The 11693-nt window shown below is 43.2% G+C and overlaps 1 pseudogene; it reads right to left on the bottom strand.

The window, feature by feature from the left end:
- The window catches only part of LOC102495494 (SWI/SNF-related matrix-associated actin-dependent regulator of chromatin subfamily E member 1-like), a 3101-nt pseudogene extending 1620 nt beyond the window's left edge, over nucleotides 1-1481 (bottom strand).
- Between the last annotated feature and the right edge of the window lie 10212 nt (nucleotides 1482-11693).

The following is an 11693-nucleotide window of genomic DNA, read 5'->3' on the forward strand; positions in this document are numbered from 1 at the left end:
TTTCTCTTTTTTTTTTTTTTTTTTCCTGGTGTCATTCTTCTATTTGAAGAAGTTCAGCTTCCGGTTTTTACTGGTCGAACCATGGGCTGGACCTGCAATGTAGCCATTGTGATGACTGACCGGACAACACCACACTCTCCCTAATGATCTTGCTGATGGGGCAAGGTTCCTCTGGAAGCAGATGAGACTGTCTCCGTTGACCTTCTTCCTCTAAAGCAGCTTCCGCACAACTTTCTGCATTTATACAAGAAAGGTGGTGGTGGTGGTGGGGTGTTTGATAGGCCTTCACAGTTTCATTGTACTCTCTCTTTTCTACTTCCTATAAAATATTCTTGTTTCTCTTCATCAGTGAGATCTCACCATATGCCACCAATAATCTTGCCAGTCTCCCATCATTTCAGGTCAGGACTGGAAGCCTTTATACTTGGTCTGAGACCTTTCTGCTATATCTCTTGAAGGGCATCAGCAGCTTATCTCTTGGCTTTGGGGATGTTGGAGTCATAATACCAAAAGAGGATGCCATAACCTGGCTGTTGGTGCCCTGGTTCCCTCCCAGCCTGTAGTTGTTGTAGGCAAGATGACTGCATGGATTGTCTCCCACAAACCCTGGTGTGCTTGGGCATTTGTGTTGCGGGAGCTGGGGTGGGAGATGGGGCATAAGATGGTCTTTAAGAATGAATTAGTTCCTAGGACCAGCAGTTAGTGTAATGGCTGTGTCGCTGGACTTCCATGTAGTCGACCGTGGTTCAAATCCCAGACCTGGTGGCTTAAATTCACAATGGGCAAATGTGTGTGCATGCCCAGGATCCCAAGAGGAGAATGGAGAAGGGATTGCGGTGTGGTCATCCCTCCGGGGCATGATTTCTTACTTTCTGTTTCTCTGTCTCTCTCTGTCTTTCTGGTGAGCGCACGTGCCCTATAGCAAGAACCTCTCTCTCTCAAAAAAAAAAAAAAAAAAAAAAAAGAAATAATGAGTTAGTTCCTTAAGAATGACTCTGAGACACTGTGGGCAGAGAAATCGCCCTCAGCTCCTCCTTGGCTTCCCTTTGTCCGGTCCGATCCTAGGGATCCTTAATAACTTCATAGATATATGGGAAGACGATATGTTTCCAGTTCATCTTGTAATTTCCTAGACTCAGCCATTACTCCAAGAAAGCCGTTCATGTGTTTATTTTTATTTTAGTAAAAACTGTATGATTGTATTCTAAGACCTTAGTCTGGGTTCCTGGGATATTCACGGCTACTAGGTTGGCTATTGTTTCTAGCCCCTTTTAGAGGGCAGAGCTGGTAGATAGGTTTGAAAGTCATGAAAGGGACTAAGAATTTCTTTCTGGAAATGGCCCACTGTACATAAGGTCTGTTAGCCCTTGATGAGCTTAAATGTCGCCCAGAATTTTTCTCTCCAGCTGAGGGTGTCAGTATTGCTGTCTGATCCAAACTCTGGTCCCAGGGACAGAGTCTACCGACCTAAATTCTTCCATGGCAGCGTTAGTTAAAAATAGCACCACTTCCTGGGACCAGCAGTTAGCATAATGGCTATGTCGCTGGACTCCCACGTAGTCAACCGCGGTTCGCGTCCCGGACCTGGTGGCTTACAACTCACGCCGGGCGCGTGTGCGTGCGTGCCCAAGATCCCGAGAGGAGAATGGAGGAGAAGGGATTGCGGTGTGGCTATCCCCCCCTGGGGGGTGATTTCTCACTTTCTATCTCTCTGTTTCTGTCTGTCTGGCGAGCACATGTACCTTATAGCAAAAAAAACTTCTCAAAAAAAAAAAAACAACCTAAAAACAAACAAACAAAACACCACTTCCTCATTCCCTGTTGCCACTCGGGCTCATGGGAGGCTGCCTCTCCACTCCAGAGGGGAAATCATCCCTGTGGATAGCCCGAGTGTCCCCGGAGTCTTTTATCACCTGGTCACATGCTTTTAGGTGCTATCACTGCCCACTATGCTGCCCCCTCCTGCTCGGCCATGTTCTTTCTGTTCTCGTTAATGCTTTCCCAGTTTTCTCCAGTACCTGCATCCTTCAAGACCCACATCATCCTCACGATGTCTTCTTGGACTGCATAAGCCTCCGGTGTCTCAGTTTTCACAGCTGTGAAATGGAGAGAGCAGTACCTGCCACACTGTGAAACCAAAATGAGTGATTATCTTTTTTTTCATGTTTTGCATTTTATTTATATTTTAAGACTAACTTTAATCTCAAAATCACATATCCATACACCTTTTTATTGACTTCACTTCAACTGAAATGCATGATTTGTTAAGCAAAACTGTAAACAAACACCACGTCTGTTACACGTGACGCACAGGAACAGCTTTGGACAGAAATGCATCGATTCACCCCCGACACTTTTTATTATACATACAAGTGTCAAAACGATCCTGAACATATTTTTGATACTACTAGCACCCACATGGCTTCAAAATTTAACATAATTTGTGACAATATCCTTTGTACCTGCTACACTAAACAATTTCGACTGCAGCTCTTTCACTAAGAGAGATGGATAAAGGATGCCAGCATGCCTTTTCTGTTTTTCCTTCTTGAGATTTTTTTTTTTTTTTACTCTTCAGTAACACATGCTCACCCCACTGCCATCTAACACTTCTTGCCATATTTTCATCTTAAAAACTCGAATTCGATCTCGTGTACTCCAGGCTTACGTTTAAATGCCCGTGCCTTAACAAGAGAAAAACATTGTGTTGTATTTTCCCTCTTGTTACCTGAAAGCATGATTGTGTACATATATTAAATATATTCTTACAAATGTCCAGTCATGTTTACCAGCTTTTACTTTTTTTTTTTTTTACTTAATGTGTGGGTATTTGCATTGTGATATTTAATCAAGACATTTATATGAGTAGAAGGTTGTTGATTTAAGACAAATTTGAGAGCCTCTAAAATTTATTGTTGTATTATTGTCCTTCTGGTGGCTGTGGAAGCTTCGTATTTTCTTTGGACATCATTAGATGTCATAGCTCTTGAAAGACAACTTTAATGCCATTTTGCTCCGTGCATCCACCATCCCATTGGAATGATTTATTCCATCCCTATCAGTTTTTGTTACAAATCTAACTGATGGAGGAGCTTCTGGGTCTTTAGGTCCATGTTCTACTTTCAGGCTATGTATTCTATTCTCAGAATTTGTCCTTGGTGGCCCAATAGTCATGCTTGCCCACTTTATAACTGTAATATACTCATCATCTTCAAGACCACAGCTAACCATACCATAACCTATTCCTTTTTGTCCTTTTTCAAGTTCTTCCAACAAGCGAAAATTATGAGGAACTTTAATTCCTGTAGAGACCACCATCTCCTTCTTTAGCCCCCAAATGAATGATTATCTTGAATAAGGCATAGCACAGCAAATGTTCAATCAACTGGAGCTTTAAATTTTATTTTGGTTCAACAGTTCTCCATCCCAGCTGCATGTCAGAAATGTTTTCAAATAAAATAGTGATGCTCTGTCCCCTCTCTTGGAGATTCTAACCTAAATGGTCAAGCAATTGTAATTTTTCAAGTTCTTCTGGTGATTCTAGTGCAGGGGTTGGCAAACTACTATCTAATTTATTTGTTTTAAATAGACCTTTTTTTTTTTTTAAAAAAAAAGGTTTTTGCTGTAGGGGGAACCAGCAGTTGGTATAATGGCTATGTCGCTGGTCCCATGACCGTGGTCTGAGTTCTGGACCCAGCGGTTTAAACTCGCATCAGGTGTGTGTGTGTGCGTGTCCAAGATCCCAAAGAGGACAATGGAGGAGAAGGGATTGTGGCACGGCCATCCACCCTGGGGGGTGATTTCTCACTTTCTGTCTCTCTGTCTCTGTCTTTCTGGCAAGTGCATGAGCCCTATAGCAAATAAAACCCTCCCTCCCGCCCTCCCAAAAAAAGTTTTTGCCATAGGGCATGTACATTTAGTGAGAGGGGAAGTGAGAAATCACCCATCCTTCCCCTGCAGAGGACATGGCCACACCACCAATCCTTTCTCTTATATTCTCTTTCTGGGATTTTGGGTACACATGCACATGTGCCCAGTGTGATTTTCAAATTGCCAGGTCCAGGACTTGAATGGCAGCCAGCCATGTGGGTGTCCAGTGCCTTAATCACTATGCCACTTGCTGGACCTGACTGTTTTTTAGAAGCAGATTTAGATTTAGAGCAAAATCAAGAGAAATGTACAGAAGTGTCCCAAATATCTCTTGCCCTCATGCATTCATAACTTCCCCTCTTGTCAACATCCTCCCCCAGAGTAGTACACTTGTTATAACTGGTGAACTTGCATTGTCATGACATTATCATTTCAACCCATGGCTTACATGAGGATTCACTCTTGGTGTTGCACATTCTATGGGTTTTAACAAATGTAGGACAACATGTATCCACCATTATAGTATCAAGCAAGTGGTGTGCTCTGCCCATTATCCCGCTCCCCAAACCCTGCAACCACTGGTCTTTTTACTATCTCCACTACCTGCTCGCCCCTGACTTTTTTTTCTATAGTTTTTTGGAGAAGCACAGGAAAGAAAGAGGGTATGAAGAGCAGATGTCCATTCCTCAAAACAAGAGCTGCTGACAGATGTAATCTTTGTGGGATGAGGAGAGTTTAGGGACATGATGCTGAAGGTTTAAATAGAATAGGTTTGAGTCTTCAGTACTCTTGAGACCATTTTAGAGACTAAACGTGACTGAAAAGTCATGGGATAGGGCCAGCATGACATCATGGAACTCCTTTCTGGTAGGATGTTGGGGGTGTTTAACAGCAGCGAGCAGGGAGAGTTCTTGGGGGAAAACGGCACCATGGTTAAATTCTGAATGAGCAGAGATGCCAGGATAAATGGACTCCATTACCAAGACCCTCTAGAAGGGCTGAGTCTTCCACTCCCTGCCTGACATCCTGCCTCCACTGGCCCCTGCACCCCTGCATGCCATCTGGCCTGCTACTCTCCCTGCACATCCTCTCCGTGGTGATGACAGGGTACATCATCCGTCGTTCTCTACAGAGCCAGCTATACGAGGCCATGGTGGGGTCAGCCCCTCCTTGGGAAAGGGAATAATGCATGGTGGCTAGAGTTCACTCAGAAGAGGAAACAGTTTAAAACAATATTAGAGGTCTCGTTTCTCCACACTGTGGAATTCCTCTTAGGTCAGCTCTCCCCTTAGATGAGGCTCTGCTCATTCCCAGCTTTCCTCTCTTCCTGCATCACAGGCAGTTGGCCACCATACGGCAAATTCCCATCACTTTCTCGTGAAGAGAAATTTTCTTTGCCTTCAGTGTTTTTCTCCTTAATCACTCTCAGGATATCTCCACTTTTTAAAGAAAGACAGCTCACTTAATCTTTATTTTTTTAAATTAATTAATTAATTAATTATTATTTTTTTTTGATTTTTGTCATAGGATGCATGTGCTCATTGAAGAGACAGAGAAACAGAGAGAGGGAAAATGAAAAAATCACCCTGGCAGGATGGCCACACTGCAACCCCTTGTCCTCCATTCTCCTCTTGAGATTTCGGACACACATGCACATGCATCCAGTGTGATTTTCAAGTCACCTGGTCTGGGGCTTGAACTGCAATCAGCCATGTGGGAGTCCAGAGCCTTAACCACCATACTACCTGTTGGCCCCCAACTTTTCCTAAACAAAAGAGAAGTCTTCCTCTTCTTCTTCTTCTTATTTTTAAATAATTATTTATTTATTTAATTTTATTTGTTGTGATTATTTTTTAATTTGACCAGAGAGTTAGAGAGAGAAAGGGAAAGTCAGAAAGCAAGCCAGCAGGCCCAGGACTTGAACAGCGGCTAGCCATGTGGGAGTCCAGTGCCTCAACCAACACGCCACCACATCTTCTTGTCTGAAAACCGTTAGAGCAATAACCACATTTTTCTGTTGTTCTTGTTAATTTTAGAAATGTATTGTAATTGAACTCATAATTTAAAAAAAATGACATTTTTAACCTTTTCCCATATCATTAAAGAATATTCTAAAATATGATTTAAATGGTTACAGAGATATAAACCACAAATTTATCTTAATTGAGAATTTTATTTTGCTAAATATTTAATGTTTCTAATATATTTAATATTATAACTATTATAACAATGAACAATCTCATCTATACATTTATGTTCACATCTCTGATTTTTTCCAATGTGTTGATTTTTACTAAATTAACTTTCTAGATTAAGGATGTACACAATAATTTTTTTTTTTTTGCCAGAGACCATGTGCTTGCCAGAGAGAGAGAGAGAGAGAGAGAGAGAGAGAATCCTGCATGGGGCATGGCCATGCCACAATCCTTTCTCCTTCACTTTTCCCTCTTTCAGGAGTTTGGGTACCCATGCAAATGGGCTCAGCATGTTTCTGAAGCTGCTGGGTCCAGGATTTGAACCACTAGGCTAGCCACGTGGGCTCTAGTAGCCTTAACCACTATGCCACTGCCATGCCAGGATGTACACATTTTTAAGACTTTGGAAATACATTACTAAATTGTCCTCCTAAAAAGTTGTGCTGATTAACAGTTTTATCAGCTGTCACTGTGTGTGTTTCTCAGTATGGCTTTTTCAACATTTTGAGCATTTTTTACAAATTGTAAAATTTATCTCACACACACAAGTTTGTGTGACATACAAATACATTGAAAAGAGACTAAATAAAAATAAAAATACCTTGTTCCAAAAGCCCGGTTATAAAGAACTACATTACCAGTGTCTTTGAACCAAATGTGGAGTGACTGCCTCCTCCTGGTTTGTCCAGAATTGTCCTAGATTTAACACTGAAAGTCCCATGTCCCAGGAAAACCCTCAGTCTTGGAGAAACCTGGACAGCTGGCCACCCTACCCCAGATGCCTGTCCCCTCCAAGTTTACTGCCTCCATCCATTCAGAGGCTTCCTCTATGTATTCCCCAGAAATACAAAAGCAGGTTTCCTGCTTTGGAACGCATATACATGGAATCATAACATCATGCTTCCCTCAACACCAATTTTTAAAAAATAATAATTTATTTAATTTTATTTATTATTACCGTTATTCTTCACTCTGACCAGAGAGAGAGAAAGAGAATGAGAAAGCAAGCCACCAAGTCCAAGACTTGAACTGCATTTGGCTATGTGGGAATCCAGCACTTAATCACCTGCTGGCACCCCCCTCTAATGTCATTATTATTATTATTTTTTTTGAGAGGCTTTTGCTATAGGGTGCGTACACTTGCCAGAAAGACAGAGAGAGACAGAGAGACAGAAAGCAAGAAATCACTCCCTCACCCTGGGGGGGGGGGTATGGCCATGCTGCAATCCCTTCTCCTCCCTTCTCCTCTCGGGATCTTGGGTACGCACGCACTTGCACCCAGCGTGAGTTTTAAGCCACCAGGTCTGGGACTTGAACCGCATTCGACTATATGGGAGTCCAGTGACATAGCCATTATGCTACCTGCTGGTCCCTAATGTCATTCTTGAGATTCATCCTGTTGATCTGGATCGCTGTTGTTCGCCCACCTGACCTGCTGACGAATCATCCATTTGACAAATATACCTGTTTCTTCATTTTTCTGTCAATTGTCCCTTGCACTTTTGCCACTATGAGGTATGCTGCTCTGAACTGTGTTACACGAGGCATGCAAAGGATCAAGAGTTTCTCTAGGCTACATACCTAAAAGTCAAATCGGTAGAGGAAAGATATGTCCCTCTTCCGTCTTACTCAGAAAAGCCAAATTGTTTTCTAAGGAGGTCGTGGCAATTTCTATCCATGGCAGTGTATGAAATCACCTGTTGTCTACACTCATGGGAAGCAGTGTCTGACTGTAATTTTAGCCATTTTAGCTGATGGGAAAATCTTTCTTTCTTTCTCTCTCTCTCTCTCTCTCTTTTTTTTTTTTCATTTTTCTCCAGAGGATGTATGTCATCTCTGAAGAGAGAGAGAGAGAGAGAGAGAGAGAGAGAGAGAGAAAGCACCTCCTATGGGCTGTAGTTATGCTATAATCCCTTTACCTCCACTTCTCCCTTCTGGGATTTTGAGCACACATGCATACAGAGCTGGTTTGTTTCTCAAGCTACTGGGTCTGGGACTTGAACCATGGGGTTGGCCATGTGGGGATCCAGTGACCTTAACTGCCATGCCATGGGCTGGTTCTATGTGAAGTATTTCATTATGGGTTTAATTTATATTTTCGTACTTGCCAGTGAAATCGAACCTCTTTTCAGAAGTTGATTGGCCTTTTCTTTTTTTTTTTTCCTTCTTTTTCTTTTTCATCTCTTCCTTCCTCCCTCTTCTCTTCCTTTCTACTTTAATAAGAGACAGAGATACAGGTATTTTTAAAAGAAATATTTAATTTAAATTAAACTATTATTATTATCATCATTAATTTTTTTTTTCTTTTTTTTTGAGAGGTTTTTGCTATAGGGCACGTGCACTCGCCAGAAAGACAGAGAGAGACAGAGAGACAGAAAGTGAGAAATCACCCTCCTGGGGAGATGTCCACGCCTCAATCCCTTCTCCTCAATTCTCCTCTTGGGATCTTGGGCACGCATTCACATGCAACTGGCATGAGTTTAAGCCACTGGGTCTGGGACTTGAACCATGGTCAACTACATGGGAGTCCAGTGACATAGCTATTACGCCAACTGCTGGTCCCATAATTTTATTTAAAATTGCAAATTAGTTTTATTTTTCTTTTTTTGGAGAGGTTTTTGCTATAGGGCACGTGCACTCGCCAGACAGATGGAGAGAGACAGAGAGACAGAAAGCAAGAAATCACCCCCCAGGGGGGATGGCCACGCTGCAATCCCTTCTCCTCCATTCTCCTCTTGGGATCTTGGGCACGCACGCACATGCACCTGGCGTGAGTTTAAGCCGCCGGGTCCGGGATTTGAACCGCGGTCAACTACGTGGGAGTCCAGTGACATAGCCATTATGCTAACTGCTGGTCCCGCAAATTAGTTTTTTTAAATACTTGAGAGTTGAGATTCTATTCCATTCCTTTCTGAATTGCTCATATTTCTACAAGACAGCATATTAAATCCCCAGTTCAAAGCAGTCACTGTAGCACTTAATGTAGACATTCTAAATAGTCTTTCAATAAAAGGGTGACTAGTTTCTTCTCCTGCAATAAAGGTATGTCATTTGATAATAAGAGAACACAGTATTGGGGCTAGCAGGTGGAGTGGTGGTTAAGGCTCTGGACTCCCACATGACTGCAGTTTGAGTCTCAGATCTGGCGGCTTGCTCTCTCTTCCCAACCCCCTTCCCCTCCGTGTCTCGTGTGTCTCTCTCTGGTGAGTGCACATGCCCTATAGCAAATTAAAAATAAGTAAATAGATAAAATTAGATAACTAATTCTAAAAAAAATAAAAAGAATGCCGCCTTCCTCTTCTCTCATGGCCATGCTGCAGAAGCCACTTCCATGCCTTCATCTGCAGTGTGCATGCTCACCTTTATTTCCCATTCAGTGACATCACTGCTTTCATTATCTCTCCTTTCCTTTTGATTGAAAAGAAGATGCTGTTCATGGACACTACGCAACAGAGGCATTTTGGATTGGATGGTAGAATTTCTTCAGATATACTTTAGTTTTATTATTTTTTTTGAGAGGTTTTTGCTATAGGGTGCGTGTGCTCGCCAGACAGACAGAGAGAGACAGAGACACAGAAAGTGAGAAATCACCCCACAGGGGGGATGGTCACACCGCAATCCCTTCTCCTCCATTCTCTCGGGATCTTGGGCACGCACGCATACGCGCCTGGCATGAGTTTTAAGCCACCGGGTCTGGGATGTGAACCGTGGTCGACTACGTGGGAGTCCAGCGACATAGCCATTACGCTAATTGCTGGTTCCCAGATATACTTTAGTTTTAAACAGAATTTCCTGAAGTGTTTTAGTTATGATACCACAGTCATGAGGATGGTAGAAGAATTCATGGTAAACGTCTGGCAAAACGTGGGTTCCCAGGGCATTAGTCTAGGAATGCTTCAAAGGCATTCATACAGAAATTGTGAGAAGTCGTAGGTTTAATCCTGACATAAAACCATAATTGGTACATTGTACTTGAATGGCTGACCAATGCCTAGCACCAGTCCTCGAGAAAAGGAGGGGAAAGAACACTCTAAATCCCAGAAAAGTCTTCATCTGCCCAGACTGGAAGCCAAATCCACTCAGGAAATTCCTCCTGCACTATTTTAATAAATTTTTGCTGACTCTCGATCAAGTCAGATTCAGTGATATAAAACCACAAGAGACCTAATGAATACAGGATTAATCTGTGAGAAAAATGACTGGGTAGAGTTAGATGCTGGGCAACGCTGGAACAAAATGGGAGCTTCCGCACCCCCACCAGTGGTCACTCCCTTGAGGGGAGATCTACTGAGGTGACTTGGGCACCTTATTTCATGCCGTGCCTATCTGGGGAGAGACTCAGCCATGCCTTTCCTTACTATGGTCACCCAGTCAGTTTGAGGAACAAAAAGTCATGAAAATTTTGTTCCCCACTCCTGCCTTAGAAACCACCACTGCAGCTGCAAACAGAAGCTCTTTATGTAGAATGTGTTTTGTCCTTTCAGAGATGTCAAAGAATTATTAGAGCAGCCAGCTGCGTGTCCTGGCAGGAGAACGGGAAGGGCTTGTCAGCGTTCAGTCATCTACCCTTCCTCAGCTGAATCCCACTGTCTTTATCCCTGCTTTGCTTTCGCCTTTCTTGGCCTGGGAACACAGGGGGTAATCTCCTACCCTTCCCCTTTAACTCTGGAAGACAGCATGCACAGCGCCTCTTACTCTGGGGTAAGCCTCCCTAAGTCTTCGTTCTAATACTTTAAGCAAGACTGACAGTGAATAGACCCCACCTTGACTCATAAACATTCCCTCTGTCTCTCTTTGTTTCACAAACACACAGGTCACTCAATGTTCCAAGCTCTTAGTTCTTTTTTTTTTTTTAAGAGATTTTTGTTATAGGGTGCGTGCGCTTGCCTGAGAGACAGAGAGAGGCAGAGAGATGAAAAGCTAGAAATCACCCTCAAGGGGGGATGGCCATGCCACAGTTCCTTCTCCTCCATTCTTTTCTTTGGATTTTGGGCACGCATGCACACGCACCCAGCATGAATTTCAAGCCTCCGGGTCCAGGACTTGAACTGCAGTTAGCCATGTGGGAGTCTGTTGATGTAACCACTATGCCATCTACTGGTCCCCCATGCTCTTGTTCTAAGAACTGAAAAGTTCTAGAGAAAAGAAGAAAGACAAGTATGAAAGTTTCCAGTCATTTTCCCGCATCTGCACAAATCCACTCCAGCTTTATATCCTACATTTGCTACTTACTACGCTGTGTGATTTTGGCAAGATTCTTATTCTTCATTTGTATAGCTGGGATGATAGTGTGTACCTTGGAGGGATATGCTGAAGATGAAATGAGATAGGGCGGTGGGTTTCATATTTGGCTGTACATAAGAAATACTGAAAGAGGGAATCAGCAGTTAGCGTGATGGCTATGTCGCTGGACTCCCACGTAGTCGACCGCGGTTTGCGTCCCGGACCTGGTGGCTTAAAACTCACGCCGGGCGCGTGTGCGTGCGTGCCCAAGATCCTGAGAGGAGAATGGAGGAGAAGGGATTGCGGCGTGGCCATCCCCCCTGGGGGGTGATTTCTTGCTTTCTGTCTCTATGGCTCTCTCTGTCTGTCTGGCGAGTGCACGCGCCCTATAGTGAAAACCTCTCA

Source organism: Tupaia chinensis, unplaced genomic scaffold (genome assembly GCF_000334495.1).
Source record: "Tupaia chinensis unplaced genomic scaffold, TupChi_1.0 Scaffold000029_1, whole genome shotgun sequence".
Taxonomy (NCBI): Eukaryota; Metazoa; Chordata; class Mammalia; order Scandentia; family Tupaiidae; genus Tupaia; species Tupaia belangeri.